Source organism: Electrophorus electricus, chromosome 13 (assembly GCF_041902795.1).
Source record: "Electrophorus electricus isolate QZ-2024a chromosome 13, ASM4190279v1, whole genome shotgun sequence".
Lineage (NCBI taxonomy): Eukaryota > Metazoa > Chordata > Actinopteri > Gymnotiformes > Gymnotidae > Electrophorus > Electrophorus electricus.
Window position 1 is genome coordinate 23081955 of NC_137509.1, and position 16432 is coordinate 23098386.

Here is a 16432-nt window from a genome sequence, read left to right on the forward strand (position 1 = left end):
AATGTCAATTGCAGGGATTAATAAAAAAAATTGTCAGATTGGTCTTTGATCATATTTGCTATGATTAGGCAATTTGAGTAAGTGTTTAAGGCTTACGGCCACACCAGTTTGAGAATGCCCAATCTCATCTGACCTTGGAAGCTAAGCAAGTTTGGGCCTGGATAGTACTGAGGTGGGATCCTACCTAGGAATACCAGGTGCTGTAAGCTTTTCTTGCATCACATTAATTTACTTTCAAGCTGACATGCTCAAATGTGAAGTGCAGTGATTAATAAAAAAAACCATCTGTTAGCACCTGGGAATAGCAGATGCTGTAAGTTTTTTTTGCATCACTTTCATTTACTCTCCAACTCACATGCCTGAATGTGAAGTGCAGTGATTCATCAAAAAACTGTCTGTTAGTGCCTCCGTATACCAGATGTTGTAAGCTTTTATTGCATCATTTAATTTACATTCAAGATAACATTCTAGAATGTCAAGTGCAGGGATTAATAAAAAAAATTGTCTGATTGGTCTTTGATCATATTTGCTAGGATTAGGCAATTTGAGTAAGTGTTTAAGGCTTACGGCCACACCATCTTGAGAACGCCCAATCTCATCTGACCTTGAAAGCTAAGCAAGTTTGGGCCTGGATAGTACTGAGGTGGGACCCTACCTAGGAATACCAGGTGCTGTAAGCTTTTCTTGCATTACTTTAATTTACTTTCAAGCTGACATGCTCAAATGTGAAGTGCAGTGATTAATAAAAAAAACTATCTGTTAGCACCTGGGAATAGCAGATGCTGTAAGTTTTTTTTTGCATCACTTTCATTTACTCTCCAACTCACATGCCTGAATGTGAAGTGCAGTGATTCCTCAAAAATCTATCTGTTAGCACCTTGGACTACGAGATGCTGTAAGCTTCTCTTGCATCACTTTAATTTACTTTCAAGATGACATGCTAGGATGTGAAGTGCAGTGATTAATTAAAAAAACTATCTGTTAGCACCTGGGAATAGCAAATGCTGTAAGTTTTTGTTGCATCACTTTACTTTAATCTGCAACTGACAAGCTTGTATGTGAAGTGTACAGATTAAATAGAAATATTTTAGTACCAGGGAATAGCAGGTGCTGTAAGATTGTATTGCATCCCTTTAATTTATGTTCAAGCTATCATGTTCAAATTTGAAGTGCAGTGAATAATTAACTCAAACTATCTGTTAGCACCTGGGAATAGCAGATGCTGTAAGTTTTTTTTGCATCACTTTCATTTACTCTCCAACTCACATGCCTGAATGTGAAGTGCAGTGATTCATCAAAAAACTATATGTTAGCACATTGGACTACGAGATGCTGTAAGCTTCTCTTGCATCACTTTAATTTACTGTCAAGATGACATGCTAGGATGTGAAATGCAGTGATTAATTAAAAAAACTATCTGTTAGCACCTGGGAATAGCAGATGCTGTAAGTTTTTGTTGCATCACTTTACATTAATCTGCAACTGACAAGCTTGTATGTGAAGTGTACAGATTAAATAGAAATATTTTAGTACCAGGGAATAGCAGGTGCTGTAAGATTGTTTGCATCCCTTTAATTTATGTTCAAGCTATCATGTTCAAATTTGAAGTGCAGTGAATAATTAGTGCCTCCGTATACCAGCTCCGTATTGTAAGCTTTTATTGCATCATTTAATTACATTCAAGATAACATTCTAGAATGTCAAGTGCAGGGATTAATAAAAAAAATTGTCAGATTGTTCTTTGATCATATTTGCTATGATTAGGCAATTTGAGTAAGTGTTTAAGGCTTACGGCCACACCAGCTTGAGAACGCCCAATCTCATCTGACCTTGGAAACTAAGCAAGTTTGGGCCTGAATAGTACTGAGGTGGGACTCTACCTAGGAATACCAGGTGCTGTAAGCTTTTCTTGCATCACTTTAATTTACTTTCAAGCTGACATGCTCAAATGTGAAGTGCAGTGATTAACAAAAAAAACTATCTGTTAGCACCTGGGAATAGCAGATGCTGTAAGTTTTTTTTGCATCACTTTCATTTACTCTCCAACTCACATGCCTGAATGTGAAGTGCAGTGATTCCTCAAAAATCTATCTGTTAGCACCTTGGACTACGATATGCTGTAAGCTTCTCTTGCATCACTTTAATTTACTTTCAAGATGACATGCTAGGATGTGAAGTGCAGTGATTAATTAAAAAAACTATCTGTTAGCACCTGGGAATAGCAGATGCTGTAAATTTTTGTTGCATCACTTTACTTTAATCTGCAACTGACAAGCTTGTATGTGAAGTGTACAGATTAAATAGAAATCTTTTAGTACCAGGGAATAGCAGGTGCTGTAAGATTGTTTGCATCCCTTTAATTTATTTTCAAGCTATCATGTTCAAATTTGAAGTGCAGTGAATAATTAACTCAAACTATCTGTTAGCACCTGGGAATAGCAGATGATGTAATTTTTTTTGCATCACTTTCATTTACTCTCCAACTCACATGCCTGAATGTGAAGTGCAGTGATTCATCAAAAAAACTGTCTGTTAGTGCCTCCGTATACAAGATGTTGTAAGCTTTTCTTGCATCACTTTAATTTACTTTCAAGCTGACATGCTCAAATGTGAAGTGCAGTGATTAATAAAAAAAACCATCTGTTAGCACCTGGGAATAGCAGATGCTGTAAGTTTTTTTTGCATCACTTTCATTTACTCTCCAACTCACATGCCTGAATGTGAAGTGCAGTGATTCATCAAAAAACTGTCTGTTAGTGCCTCCGTATACCAGATGTTGTAAGCTTTTATTGCATCATTTAATTTACATTCAAGATAACATTCTAGAATGTCAATTGCAGGGATTAATAAAAAAAATTGTCAGATTGGTCTTTGATCATATTTGCTGTGATTATGCAATTTGAGTAAGTGTTTAAGGATTACGGCCACACCAGCTTGAGAATGCCCAATCTCATCTGACCTTGGAAGCTAAGCAAGTTTGGGCCTGGATACTACTGAGGTGGGACCCTACCTAGGAATACCAGGTGCTGTAAGCTTTTCTTGCATCACTTTAATTTACTTTCAAGCTGACATGCTCAAATGTGAAGTGCAGTGATTAATAAAAAAAAACTATCTGTTAGCACCTGGGAATAGCAGATGCTGTAAGTTTTTTTTGCATCACTTTCATTTACTCTCCAACTCACGTGCCTGAATGTGAAGTGCAGTGATTCATCAAAAAACTGTCTGTTAGTTCCTCCGTATACCAGATGTTGTAAGCTTTTATTGCATCATTTAATTTACATTCAAGATAACATTCTAGAATGTCAATTGCAGGGATTAATAAAAAAAATTGTCAGATTGGTCTTTGATCATATTTGCTATGATTAGGCAATTTGAGTAAGTGTTTAAGGCTTACGGCCACACCAGTTTGAGAATGCCCAATCTCATCTGACCTTGGAAGCTAAGCAAGTTTGGGCCTGGATAGTACTGAGGTGGGATCCTACCTAGGAATACCAGGTGCTGTAAGCTTTTCTTGCATCACATTAATTTACTTTCAAGCTGACATGCTCAAATGTGAAGTGCAGTGATTAATAAAAAAAACCATCTGTTAGCACCTGGGAATAGCAGATGCTGTAAGTTTTTTTTGCATCACTTTCATTTACTCTCCAACTCACATGCCTGAATGTGAAGTGCAGTGATTCATCAAAAAACTGTCTGTTAGTGCCTCCGTATACCAGATGTTGTAAGCTTTTATTGCATCATTTAATTTACATTCAAGATAACATTCTAGAATGTCAAGTGCAGGGATTAATAAAAAAAATTGTCAGATTGGTCTTTGATCATATTTGCTAGGATTAGGCAATTTGAGTAAGTGTTTAAGGCTTACGGCCACACCAGCTTGAGAACGCCCAATCTCATCTGACCTTGAAAGCTAAGCAAGTTTGGGCCTGGATAGTACTGAGGTGGGACCCTACCTAGGAATACCAGGTGCTGTAAGCTTTTCTTGCATCACTTTAATTTACTTTCAAGCTGACATGCTCAAATGTGAAGTGCAGTGATTAATAAAAAAAACTATCTGTTAGCACCTGGGAATAGCAGATGCTGTAAGTTTTTTTTTGCATCACTTTCATTTACTCTCCAACTCACATGCCTGAATGTGAAGTGCAGTGATTCCTCAAAAATCTATCTGTTAGCACCTTGGACTACGAGATGCTGTAAGCTTCTCTTGCATCACTTTAATTTACTTTCAAGATGACATGCTAGGATGTGAAGTGCAGTGATTAATTAAAAAAACTATCTGTTAGCACCTGGGAATAGCAAATGCTGTAAGTTTTTGTTGCATCACTTTACTTTAATCTGCAACTGACAAGCTTGTATGTGAAGTGTACAGATTAAATAGAAATATTTTAGTACCAGGGAATAGCAGGTGCTGTAAGATTGTATTGCATCCCTTTAATTTATGTTCAAGCTATCATGTTCAAATTTGAAGTGCAGTGAATAATTAACTCAAACTATCTGTTAGCACCTGGGAATAGCAGATGCTGTAAGTTTTTTTTGCATCACTTTCATTTACTCTCCAACTCACATGCCTGAATGTGAAGTGCAGTGATTCATCAAAAAACTATATGTTAGCACATTGGACTACGAGATGCTGTAAGCTTCTCTTGCATCACTTTAATTTACTGTCAAGATGACATGCTAGGATGTGAAATGCAGTGATTAATTAAAAAAACTATCTGTTAGCACCTGGGAATAGCAGATGCTGTAAGTTTTTGTTGCATCACTTTACATTAATCTGCAACTGACAAGCTTGTATGTGAAGTGTACAGATTAAATAGAAATATTTTAGTACCAGGGAATAGCAGGTGCTGTAAGATTGTTTGCATCCCTTTAATTTATGTTCAAGCTATCATGTTCAAATTTGAAGTGCAGTGAATAATTAGTGCCTCCGTATACCAGCTCCGTATTGTAAGCTTTTATTGCATCATTTAATTACATTCAAGATAACATTCTAGAATGTCAAGTGCAGGGATTAATAAAAAAAATTGTCAGATTGTTCTTTGATCATATTTGCTATGATTAGGCAATTTGAGTAAGTGTTTAAGGCTTACGGCCACACCAGCTTGAGAACGCCCAATCTCATCTGACCTTGGAAACTAAGCAAGTTTGGGCCTGAATAGTACTGAGGTGGGACTCTACCTAGGAATACCAGGTGCTGTAAGCTTTTCTTGCATCACTTTAATTTACTTTCAAGCTGACATGCTCAAATGTGAAGTGCAGTGATTAACAAAAAAAACTATCTGTTAGCACCTGGGAATAGCAGATGCTGTAAGTTTTTTTTGCATCACTTTCATTTACTCTCCAACTCACATGCCTGAATGTGAAGTGCAGTGATTCATCAAAAAACTGTCTGTTAGTGCCTCCGTATACCAGATGTTGTAAGCTTTTATTGCATCATTTAATTTACATTCAAGATAACATTCTAGAATGTCAAGTGCAGGGATTAATAAAAAAAATTGTCAGATTGGTCTTTGATCATATTTGCTATGATTAGGCAATTTGCGTAAGCGTATAAGGCTTACGGCCACACCATCTTGAGAACGCCCAATCTCATCTGACCTTGGAAACTAACCAAGTTTGGGCCTGGATAGTACTGAGGTGGGACCCTACCTAGGAATACCAGGTGCTGTAAGCTTTTCTTGCATCACTTTAATTTACTTTCAAGCTGACATGCTCAAATGTGAAGTGCAGTGATTAATTAAAAAAAACTATCTGTTAGCACCTGGGAATAGCAGATGCTGTAAGTTTTTGTTGCATCACTTTAATTTAATCTGTAACTGACATACTTGTATGTGAAGTGTACAGATTAAATAGAAATCTTTTAGTACCAGGGAATAGCAGGTGCTGTAAGATTTTATTGCATCCCTTTAATTTATGTTCAAGCTTCATGTTCAAATTTGAAGTGCAGTGAATAATTAAATCAAACTATCTGAAAGCACCTGGGAATAGCAGATGCTGTAAGTTTTTATTGCATCACTTTAATTTACTCTCCAACTGACATGCTTGAATGTGAAGTGCAGTGATTAAAAAAAAACTGTCTGTTAGTGCCTCCGAATACCAGATGTTGTAAGCTTTTATTGCATCATTTAATTTACTTTCAAGATAACATTCTAGAATGTCAAGTGCAGGGATTAATAAAAAAAATTGTCAGATTGGTCTTTGATCATATTTGCTATGATTAGGCAATTAGAGTAAGTGTTTAAGGCTTACGGCCACACCAGCTTGAGAACGTCCAATCTCATCTGACCTTGGAAGCTGAACAACTTTGGGCCTGGATAGTACTGAGGTGGGACCCTACCTAGGAATACCAGGTGCTGTAAGCTTTTCTTGCATCACTTTAATTTACTTTCAAGCTGACATGCTCAAATGTGAAGTGCAGTGATTAATAAAAAAAACTCTCTGTTAGCACATGGGCATAGCAGATGCTGTAAGTTTTTTTTGCATCACTTTCCTTTACTCTCCAACTCACATGCCTGAATGTGAAGTGCAGTGATTCATCAAAAAACTATCTGTTAGCAGCTTGGACTACGAGATGCTGTAAGCTTCTCTTGCATCACTTTAATTTACTTTTAAGATGACATGCTAGGATGTGAAGTGCAGTGATTAATTAAAAAAAACTATCTGTTAGCACCTGGGAATAGCAGATGCTGTAAGTTTTTGTTGCATCACTTTAATTTAATCTGCAACTGAAATGCTTGTATGTGAAGTGTACAGATTAAATAGAAATCTTTTAGTACCAGGGAATAGCAGGTGCTGTAAGATTTTATTGCATCCCTTTAATTTATGTTCAAGCTATCATGTTCAAATTTGAAGTGCAGTGAATAATTAAATCAAACTATCTGCTAGCACCTGGGAATAGCAGACGCTGTAAGTTTTTATTGCATCACTTTAATTTACTCTCCAACTGACATGCTTGAATGTGAAGTGCAGTGATTAATAAAAAAACTGTCTGTTAGTGCCTCCGTATACCAGATGTTGTAAGCTTTTATTGCATCATTTAATTTACTTTCAAGATAACATTCTAGAATGTCAAGTGCAGGGATTAATAAAAAAAATTGTCAGATTGGTCTTTGATCATATTTGCTATGATTAGGCAATTTGAGTAAGTGTTTAAGGCTTACGGCCACACCAGCTTGAGAACCCCCAATCTCATCTGACCTTGGAAGCTGAACAAATTTGGGCCTGGATAGTACTGAGGTGGGACCCTACCTATGAATACCAGGTGCTGTCAGCTTTTCTTGCATCACTTTAATTTACTTTCAAGATGACATGCTCAAATGTGAAGTGCAGTGATTAATAAAAAAACCTATCTGTTAGCACATGGGAATAGCAGATGCTGTAAGTTTTTTTTGCATCACTTTCATTTACTCTCCAACTCACATGCCTGAATGTGAAGTGCAGTGATTCATCAAAAAACTATCTGTTAGCAGCTTGGACTACGAGATGCTGTAAGCTTCTTTTGCATCACTTTAATTTACTTTTAAGATGACATGCTAGGATGTGAAGTGCAGTGATTAATTAAAAAAAACTATCTGTTAGCACCTGGGAATAGCAGATGCTGTAAGTTTTTGTTGCATCACTTTAATTTAATCTGCAACTGACATGCTTGTATGTGAAGTGTACAGATTAAATAGAAATCTTTTAGTACCAGGGAATAGCAGGTGCTGTAAGATTTTATTGCATCCCTTTAATTTATGTTCAAGCTATCATGTTCAAATTTGAAGTGCAGTGAATAATTAAATCAAACTATCTGCTAGCACCTGGGAATAGCAGATGCTGTAAGTTTTTATTGCATCACTTTAATTTACTCTCCAACTGACATGCTTGAATGTGAAGTGCAGTGATTAAAAAAAAACTGTCTGTTATTGCCTCCGAGTACCAGATGTTGTAAGCTTTTATTGCATCATTTAATTTACTTTCAAGATAACATTCTAGAATGTCAAGTGCAGGGATTAATAAAAAAAATTGTCAGATTGGTCTTTGATCATATTTGCTATGATTAGGCAATTAGAGTAAGTGTTTAAGGCTTACGGCCACACCAGCTTGAGAACGTCCAATCTCATCTGACCTTGGAAGCTGAACAACTTTGGGCCTGGATAGTACTGAGGTGGGACCCTACCTAGGAATACCAGGTGCTGTAAGCTTTTCTTGCATCACTTTAATTTACTTTCAAGCTGACATGCTCAAATGTGAAGTGCAGTGATTAATAAAAAAAACTCTCTGTTAGCACATGGGAATAGCAGATGCTGTAAGTTTTTTTTGCATCACTTTCATTTACTCTCCAACTCACATGCCTGAATGTGAAGTGCAGTGATTCATCAAAAAACTATCTGTTAGCAGCTTGGACTACGAGATGCTGTAAGCTTCTCTTGCATCACTTTAATTTACTTTTAAGATGACATGCTAGGATGTGAAGTGCAGTGATTAATTAAAAAAAACTATCTGTTAGCACCTGGGAATAGCAGATGCTGTAAGTTTTTGTTGCATCACTTTAATTTAACCTGCAACTGACATGCTTGTATGTGAAGTGTACAGATTAAATAGAAATCTTTTAGTACCAGGGAATAGCAGGTGCTGTAAGATTTTATTGCATCCCTTTAATTTATGTTCAAGCTATCATGTTCAAATTTGAAGTGCAGTGAATAATTAAATCAAACTATCTGCTAGCACCTGGGAATAGCAGATGCTGTAAGTTTTTATTGCATCACTTTAATTTACTCTCCAACTGACATGCTTGAATGTGAAGTGCAGTGATTAAAAAAAAACTGTCTGTTAGTGCCTCCGAATACCAGATGTTGTAAGCTTTTATTGCATCATTTAATATACTTTCAAGATAACATTCTAGAATGTCAAGTGCAGGAATTAATAAAAAAAATTGTCAGATTGGTCTTTGATCATATTTGCTATGATTAGGCAATTAGAGTAAGTGTTTAAGGCTTACGGCCACACCAGCTTGAGAACGTCCAATCTCATCTGACCTTGGAAGCTGAACAACTTTGGGCCTGGATAGTACTGAGGTGGGATCCTACCTAGGAATACCAGGTGCTGTAAGCTTTTCTTGCATCACATTAATTTACTTTCAAGCTGACATGCTCAAATGTGAAGTGCAGTGATTAATAAAAAAAACCATCTGTTAGCACCTGGGAATAGCAGATGCTGTAAGTTTTTTTTGCATCACTTTCATTTACTCTCCAACTCACATGCCTGAATGTGAAGTGCAGTGATTCATCAAAAAACTGTCTGTTAGTGCCTCCGTATACCAGATGTTGTAAGCTTTTATTGCATCATTTAATTTACATTCAAGATAACATTCTAGAATGTCAAGTGCAGGGATTAATAAAAAAAATTGTCTGATTGGTCTTTGATCATATTTGCTAGGATTAGGCAATTTGAGTAAGTGTTTAAGGCTTACGGCCACACCATCTTGAGAACGCCCAATCTCATCTGACCTTGAAAGCTAAGCAAGTTTGGGCCTGGATAGTACTGAGGTGGGACCCTACCTAGGAATACCAGGTGCTGTAAGCTTTTCTTGCATTACTTTAATTTACTTTCAAGCTGACATGCTCAAATGTGAAGTGCAGTGATTAATAAAAAAAACTATCTGTTAGCACCTGGGAATAGCAGATGCTGTAAGTTTTTTTTTGCATCACTTTCATTTACTCTCCAACTCACATGCCTGAATGTGAAGTGCAGTGATTCCTCAAAAATCTATCTGTTAGCACCTTGGACTACGAGATGCTGTAAGCTTCTCTTGCATCACTTTAATTTACTTTCAAGATGACATGCTAGGATGTGAAGTGCAGTGATTAATTAAAAAAACTATCTGTTAGCACCTGGGAATAGCAAATGCTGTAAGTTTTTGTTGCATCACTTTACTTTAATCTGCAACTGACAAGCTTGTATGTGAAGTGTACAGATTAAATAGAAATATTTTAGTACCAGGGAATAGCAGGTGCTGTAAGATTGTATTGCATCCCTTTAATTTATGTTCAAGCTATCATGTTCAAATTTGAAGTGCAGTGAATAATTAACTCAAACTATCTGTTAGCACCTGGGAATAGCAGATGCTGTAAGTTTTTTTTGCATCACTTTCATTTACTCTCCAACTCACATGCCTGAATGTGAAGTGCAGTGATTCATCAAAAAACTATATGTTAGCACATTGGACTACGAGATGCTGTAAGCTTCTCTTGCATCACTTTAATTTACTGTCAAGATGACATGCTAGGATGTGAAATGCAGTGATTAATTAAAAAAACTATCTGTTAGCACCTGGGAATAGCAGATGCTGTAAGTTTTTGTTGCATCACTTTACATTAATCTGCAACTGACAAGCTTGTATGTGAAGTGTACAGATTAAATAGAAATATTTTAGTACCAGGGAATAGCAGGTGCTGTAAGATTGTTTGCATCCCTTTAATTTATGTTCAAGCTATCATGTTCAAATTTGAAGTGCAGTGAATAATTAGTGCCTCCGTATACCAGCTCCGTATTGTAAGCTTTTATTGCATCATTTAATTACATTCAAGATAACATTCTAGAATGTCAAGTGCAGGGATTAATAAAAAAAATTGTCAGATTGTTCTTTGATCATATTTGCTATGATTAGGCAATTTGAGTAAGTGTTTAAGGCTTACGGCCACACCAGCTTGAGAACGCCCAATCTCATCTGACCTTGGAAACTAAGCAAGTTTGGGCCTGAATAGTACTGAGGTGGGACTCTACCTAGGAATACCAGGTGCTGTAAGCTTTTCTTGCATCACTTTAATTTACTTTCAAGCTGACATGCTCAAATGTGAAGTGCAGTGATTAACAAAAAAAACTATCTGTTAGCACCTGGGAATAGCAGATGCTGTAAGTTTTTTTTGCATCACTTTCATTTACTCTCCAACTCACATGCCTGAATGTGAAGTGCAGTGATTCCTCAAAAATCTATCTGTTAGCACCTTGGACTACGATATGCTGTAAGCTTCTCTTGCATCACTTTAATTTACTTTCAAGATGACATGCTAGGATGTGAAGTGCAGTGATTAATTAAAAAAACTATCTGTTAGCACCTGGGAATAGCAGATGCTGTAAATTTTTGTTGCATCACTTTACTTTAATCTGCAACTGACAAGCTTGTATGTGAAGTGTACAGATTAAATAGAAATATTTTAGTACCAGGGAATAGCAGGTGCTGTAAGATTGTTTGCATCCCTTTAATTTATTTTCAAGCTATCATGTTCAAATTTGAAGTGCAGTGAATAATTAACTCAAACTATCTGTTAGCACCTGGGAATAGCAGATGATGTAATTTTTTTTGCATCACTTTCATTTACTCTCCAACTCACATGCCTGAATGTGAAGTGCAGTGATTCATCAAAAAAACTGTCTGTTAGTGCCTCCGTATACAAGATGTTGTAAGCTTTTCTTGCATCACTTTAATTTACTTTCAAGCTGACATGCTCAAATGTGAAGTGCAGTGATTAATAAAAAAAACCATCTGTTAGCACCTGGGAATAGCAGATGCTGTAAGTTTTTTTTGCATCACTTTCATTTACTCTCCAACTCACATGCCTGAATGTGAAGTGCAGTGATTCATCAAAAAACTGTCTGTTAGTGCCTCCGTATACCAGATGTTGTAAGCTTTTATTGCATCATTTAATTTACATTCAAGATAACATTCTAGAATGTCAATTGCAGGGATTAATAAAAAAAATTGTCAGATTGGTCTTTGATCATATTTGCTATGATTAGGCAATTTGAGTAAGTGTTTAAGGCTTACGGCCACACCAGTTTGAGAATGCCCAATCTCATCTGACCTTGGAAGCTAAGCAAGTTTGGGCCTGGATAGTACTGAGGTGGGATCCTACCTAGGAATACCAGGTGCTGTAAGCTTTTCTTGCATCACATTAATTTACTTTCAAGCTGACATGCTCAAATGTGAAGTGCAGTGATTAATAAAAAAAACCATCTGTTAGCACCTGGGAATAGCAGATGCTGTAAGTTTTTTTTGCATCACTTTCATTTACTCTCCAACTCACATGCCTGAATGTGAAGTGCAGTGATTCATCAAAAAACTGTCTGTTAGTGCCTCCGTATACCAGATGTTGTAAGCTTTTATTGCATCATTTAATTTACATTCAAGATAACATTCTAGAATGTCAAGTGCAGGGATTAATAAAAAAAATTGTCAGATTGGTCTTTGATCATATTTGCTAGGATTAGGCAATTTGAGTAAGTGTTTAAGGCTTACGGCCACACCAGCTTGAGAACGCCCAATCTCATCTGACCTTGAAAGCTAAGCAAGTTTGGGCCTGGATAGTACTGAGGTGGGACCCTACCTAGGAATACCAGGTGCTGTAAGCTTTTCTTGCATCACTTTAATTTACTTTCAAGCTGACATGCTCAAATGTGAAGTGCAGTGATTAATAAAAAAAACTATCTGTTAGCACCTGGGAATAGCAGATGCTGTAAGTTTTTTTTTGCATCACTTTCATTTACTCTCCAACTCACATGCCTGAATGTGAAGTGCAGTGATTCCTCAAAAATCTATCTGTTAGCACCTTGGACTACGAGATGCTGTAAGCTTCTCTTGCATCACTTTAATTTACTTTCAAGATGACATGCTAGGATGTGAAGTGCAGTGATTAATTAAAAAAACTATCTGTTAGCACCTGGGAATAGCAAATGCTGTAAGTTTTTGTTGCATCACTTTACTTTAATCTGCAACTGACAAGCTTGTATGTGAAGTGTACAGATTAAATAGAAATATTTTAGTACCAGGGAATAGCAGGTGCTGTAAGATTGTATTGCATCCCTTTAATTTATGTTCAAGCTATCATGTTCAAATTTGAAGTGCAGTGAATAATTAACTCAAACTATCTGTTAGCACCTGGGAATAGCAGATGCTGTAAGTTTTTTTTGCATCACTTTCATTTACTCTCCAACTCACATGCCTGAATGTGAAGTGCAGTGATTCATCAAAAAACTATATGTTAGCACATTGGACTACGAGATGCTGTAAGCTTCTCTTGCATCACTTTAATTTACTGTCAAGATGACATGCTAGGATGTGAAATGCAGTGATTAATTAAAAAAACTATCTGTTAGCACCTGGGAATAGCAGATGCTGTAAGTTTTTGTTGCATCACTTTACATTAATCTGCAACTGACAAGCTTGTATGTGAAGTGTACAGATTAAATAGAAATATTTTAGTACCAGGGAATAGCAGGTGCTGTAAGATTGTTTGCATCCCTTTAATTTATGTTCAAGCTATCATGTTCAAATTTGAAGTGCAGTGAATAATTAGTGCCTCCGTATACCAGCTCCGTATTGTAAGCTTTTATTGCATCATTTAATTACATTCAAGATAACATTCTAGAATGTCAAGTGCAGGGATTAATAAAAAAAATTGTCAGATTGTTCTTTGATCATATTTGCTATGATTAGGCAATTTGAGTAAGTGTTTAAGGCTTACGGCCACACCAGCTTGAGAACGCCCAATCTCATCTGACCTTGGAAACTAAGCAAGTTTGGGCCTGAATAGTACTGAGGTGGGACTCTACCTAGGAATACCAGGTGCTGTAAGCTTTTCTTGCATCACTTTAATTTACTTTCAAGCTGACATGCTCAAATGTGAAGTGCAGTGATTAACAAAAAAAACTATCTGTTAGCACCTGGGAATAGCAGATGCTGTAAGTTTTTTTTGCATCACTTTCATTTACTCTCCAACTCACATGCCTGAATGTGAAGTGCAGTGATTCATCAAAAAACTGTCTGTTAGTGCCTCCGTATACCAGATGTTGTAAGCTTTTATTGCATCATTTAATTTACATTCAAGATAACATTCTAGAATGTCAAGTGCAGGGATTAATAAAAAAAATTGTCAGATTGGTCTTTGATCATATTTGCTATGATTAGGCAATTTGCGTAAGCGTATAAGGCTTACGGCCACACCATCTTGAGAACGCCCAATCTCATCTGACCTTGGAAACTAACCAAGTTTGGGCCTGGATAGTACTGAGGTGGGACCCTACCTAGGAATACCAGGTGCTGTAAGCTTTTCTTGCATCACTTTAATTTACTTTCAAGCTGACATGCTCAAATGTGAAGTGCAGTGATTAATTAAAAAAAACTATCTGTTAGCACCTGGGAATAGCAGATGCTGTAAGTTTTTGTTGCATCACTTTAATTTAATCTGTAACTGACATACTTGTATGTGAAGTGTACAGATTAAATAGAAATCTTTTAGTACCAGGGAATAGCAGGTGCTGTAAGATTTTATTGCATCCCTTTAATTTATGTTCAAGCTTCATGTTCAAATTTGAAGTGCAGTGAATAATTAAATCAAACTATCTGAAAGCACCTGGGAATAGCAGATGCTGTAAGTTTTTATTGCATCACTTTAATTTACTCTCCAACTGACATGCTTGAATGTGAAGTGCAGTGATTAAAAAAAAACTGTCTGTTAGTGCCTCCGAATACCAGATGTTGTAAGCTTTTATTGCATCATTTAATTTACTTTCAAGATAACATTCTAGAATGTCAAGTGCAGGGATTAATAAAAAAAATTGTCAGATTGGTCTTTGATCATATTTGCTATGATTAGGCAATTAGAGTAAGTGTTTAAGGCTTACGGCCACACCAGCTTGAGAACGTCCAATCTCATCTGACCTTGGAAGCTGAACAACTTTGGGCCTGGATAGTACTGAGGTGGGACCCTACCTAGGAATACCAGGTGCTGTAAGCTTTTCTTGCATCACTTTAATTTACTTTCAAGCTGACATGCTCAAATGTGAAGTGCAGTGATTAATAAAAAAAACTCTCTGTTAGCACATGGGCATAGCAGATGCTGTAAGTTTTTTTTGCATCACTTTCATTTACTCTCCAACTCACATGCCTGAATGTGAAGTGCAGTGATTCATCAAAAAACTATCTGTTAGCAGCTTGGACTACGAGATGCTGTAAGCTTCTCTTGCATCACTTTAATTTACTTTTAAGATGACATACTAGGATGTGAAGTGCAGTGATTAATTAAAAAAAACTATCTGTTAGCACCTGGGAATAGCAGATGCTGTAAGTTTTTGTTGCATCACTTTAATTTAATCTGCAACTGAAATGCTTGTATGTGAAGTGTACAGATTAAATAGAAATCTTTTAGTACCAGGGAATAGCAGGTGCTGTAAGATTTTATTGCATCCCTTTAATTTATGTTCAAGCTATCATGTTCAAATTTGAAGTGCAGTGAATAATTAAATCAAACTATCTGCTAGCACCTGGGAATAGCAGACGCTGTAAGTTTTTATTGCATCACTTTAATTTACTCTCCAACTGACATGCTTGAATGTGAAGTGCAGTGATTAATAAAAAAACTGTCTGTTAGTGCCTCCGTATACCAGATGTTGTAAGCTTTTATTGCATCATTTAATTTACTTTCAAGATAACATTCTAGAATGTCAAGTGCAGGGATTAATAAAAAAAATTGTCAGATTGGTCTTTGATCATATTTGCTATGATTAGGCAATTTGAGTAAGTGTTTAAGGCTTACGGCCACACCAGCTTGAGAACCCCCAATCTCATCTGACCTTGGAAGCTGAACAAATTTGGGCCTGGATAGTACTGAGGTGGGACCCTACCTATGAATACCAGGTGCTGTCAGCTTTTCTTGCATCACTTTAATTTACTTTCAAGATGACATGCTCAAATGTGAAGTGCAGTGATTAATAAAAAAACCTATCTGTTAGCACATGGGAATAGCAGATGCTGTAAGTTTTTTTTGCATCACTTTCATTTACTCTCCAACTCACATGCCTGAATGTGAAGTGCAGTGATTCATCAAAAAACTATCTGTTAGCAGCTTGGACTACGAGATGCTGTAAGCTTCTTTTGCATCACTTTAATTTACTTTTAAGATGACATGCTAGGATGTGAAGTGCAGTGATTAATTAAAAAAAACTATCTGTTAGCACCTGGGAATAGCAGATGCTGTAAGTTTTTGTTGCATCACTTTAATTTAATCTGCAACTGACATGCTTGTATGTGAAGTGTACAGATTAAATAGAAATCTTTTAGTACCAGGGAATAGCAGGTGCTGTAAGATTTTATTGCATCCCTTTAATTTATGTTCAAGCTATCATGTTCAAATTTGAAGTGCAGTGAATAATTAAATCAAACTATCTGCTAGCACCTGGGAATAGCAGATGCTGTAAGTTTTTATTGCATCACTTTAATTTACTCTCCAACTGACATGCTTGAATGTGAAGTGCAGTGATTAAAAAAAAACTGTCTGTTAGTGCCTCCGAATACCAGATGTTGTAAGCTTTTATTGCATCATTTAATATACTTTCAAGATAACATTCTAGAATGTCAAGTGCAGGAATTAATAAAAAAAAATTGTCAGATTGGTCT

The 16432-nt window shown here is 36.4% G+C and overlaps 20 pseudogenes; all 20 read left to right on the forward strand.

Annotated features, from left to right (window-relative positions):
- The first annotated feature begins 90 nt into the window (after positions 1-90).
- Positions 91-209, forward strand: LOC145648232 (5S ribosomal RNA; annotated as a pseudogene).
- A 352-nt stretch (positions 210-561) lies between these two features.
- On the forward strand, positions 562-680 carry LOC145648796 (5S ribosomal RNA; annotated as a pseudogene).
- A 1106-nt stretch (positions 681-1786) lies between these two features.
- Positions 1787-1905, forward strand: LOC145648824 (5S ribosomal RNA; annotated as a pseudogene).
- A 1011-nt stretch (positions 1906-2916) lies between these two features.
- LOC145650460 (5S ribosomal RNA) lies at positions 2917-3035 on the forward strand (annotated as a pseudogene).
- Positions 3036-3388: 353 nt separating this feature from the next.
- On the forward strand, positions 3389-3507 carry LOC145648233 (5S ribosomal RNA; annotated as a pseudogene).
- A 352-nt stretch (positions 3508-3859) lies between these two features.
- LOC145647946 (5S ribosomal RNA) lies at positions 3860-3978 on the forward strand (annotated as a pseudogene).
- A 1106-nt stretch (positions 3979-5084) lies between these two features.
- Positions 5085-5203, forward strand: LOC145648825 (5S ribosomal RNA; annotated as a pseudogene).
- Positions 5204-5555: 352 nt separating this feature from the next.
- On the forward strand, positions 5556-5674 carry LOC145650439 (5S ribosomal RNA; annotated as a pseudogene).
- A 569-nt stretch (positions 5675-6243) lies between these two features.
- LOC145644418 (5S ribosomal RNA) lies at positions 6244-6362 on the forward strand (annotated as a pseudogene).
- A 792-nt stretch (positions 6363-7154) lies between these two features.
- On the forward strand, positions 7155-7273 carry LOC145644996 (5S ribosomal RNA; annotated as a pseudogene).
- A 791-nt stretch (positions 7274-8064) lies between these two features.
- On the forward strand, positions 8065-8183 carry LOC145644419 (5S ribosomal RNA; annotated as a pseudogene).
- A 791-nt stretch (positions 8184-8974) lies between these two features.
- On the forward strand, positions 8975-9093 carry LOC145644314 (5S ribosomal RNA; annotated as a pseudogene).
- Positions 9094-9445: 352 nt separating this feature from the next.
- Positions 9446-9564, forward strand: LOC145648797 (5S ribosomal RNA; annotated as a pseudogene).
- A 1106-nt stretch (positions 9565-10670) lies between these two features.
- On the forward strand, positions 10671-10789 carry LOC145648826 (5S ribosomal RNA; annotated as a pseudogene).
- Positions 10790-11800: 1011 nt separating this feature from the next.
- On the forward strand, positions 11801-11919 carry LOC145648234 (5S ribosomal RNA; annotated as a pseudogene).
- Positions 11920-12271: 352 nt separating this feature from the next.
- LOC145647947 (5S ribosomal RNA) lies at positions 12272-12390 on the forward strand (annotated as a pseudogene).
- A 1106-nt stretch (positions 12391-13496) lies between these two features.
- LOC145648827 (5S ribosomal RNA) lies at positions 13497-13615 on the forward strand (annotated as a pseudogene).
- Positions 13616-13967: 352 nt separating this feature from the next.
- Positions 13968-14086, forward strand: LOC145650440 (5S ribosomal RNA; annotated as a pseudogene).
- A 569-nt stretch (positions 14087-14655) lies between these two features.
- On the forward strand, positions 14656-14774 carry LOC145644420 (5S ribosomal RNA; annotated as a pseudogene).
- Positions 14775-15566: 792 nt separating this feature from the next.
- LOC145644997 (5S ribosomal RNA) lies at positions 15567-15685 on the forward strand (annotated as a pseudogene).
- The last annotated feature ends 747 nt before the right edge of the window (positions 15686-16432 follow it).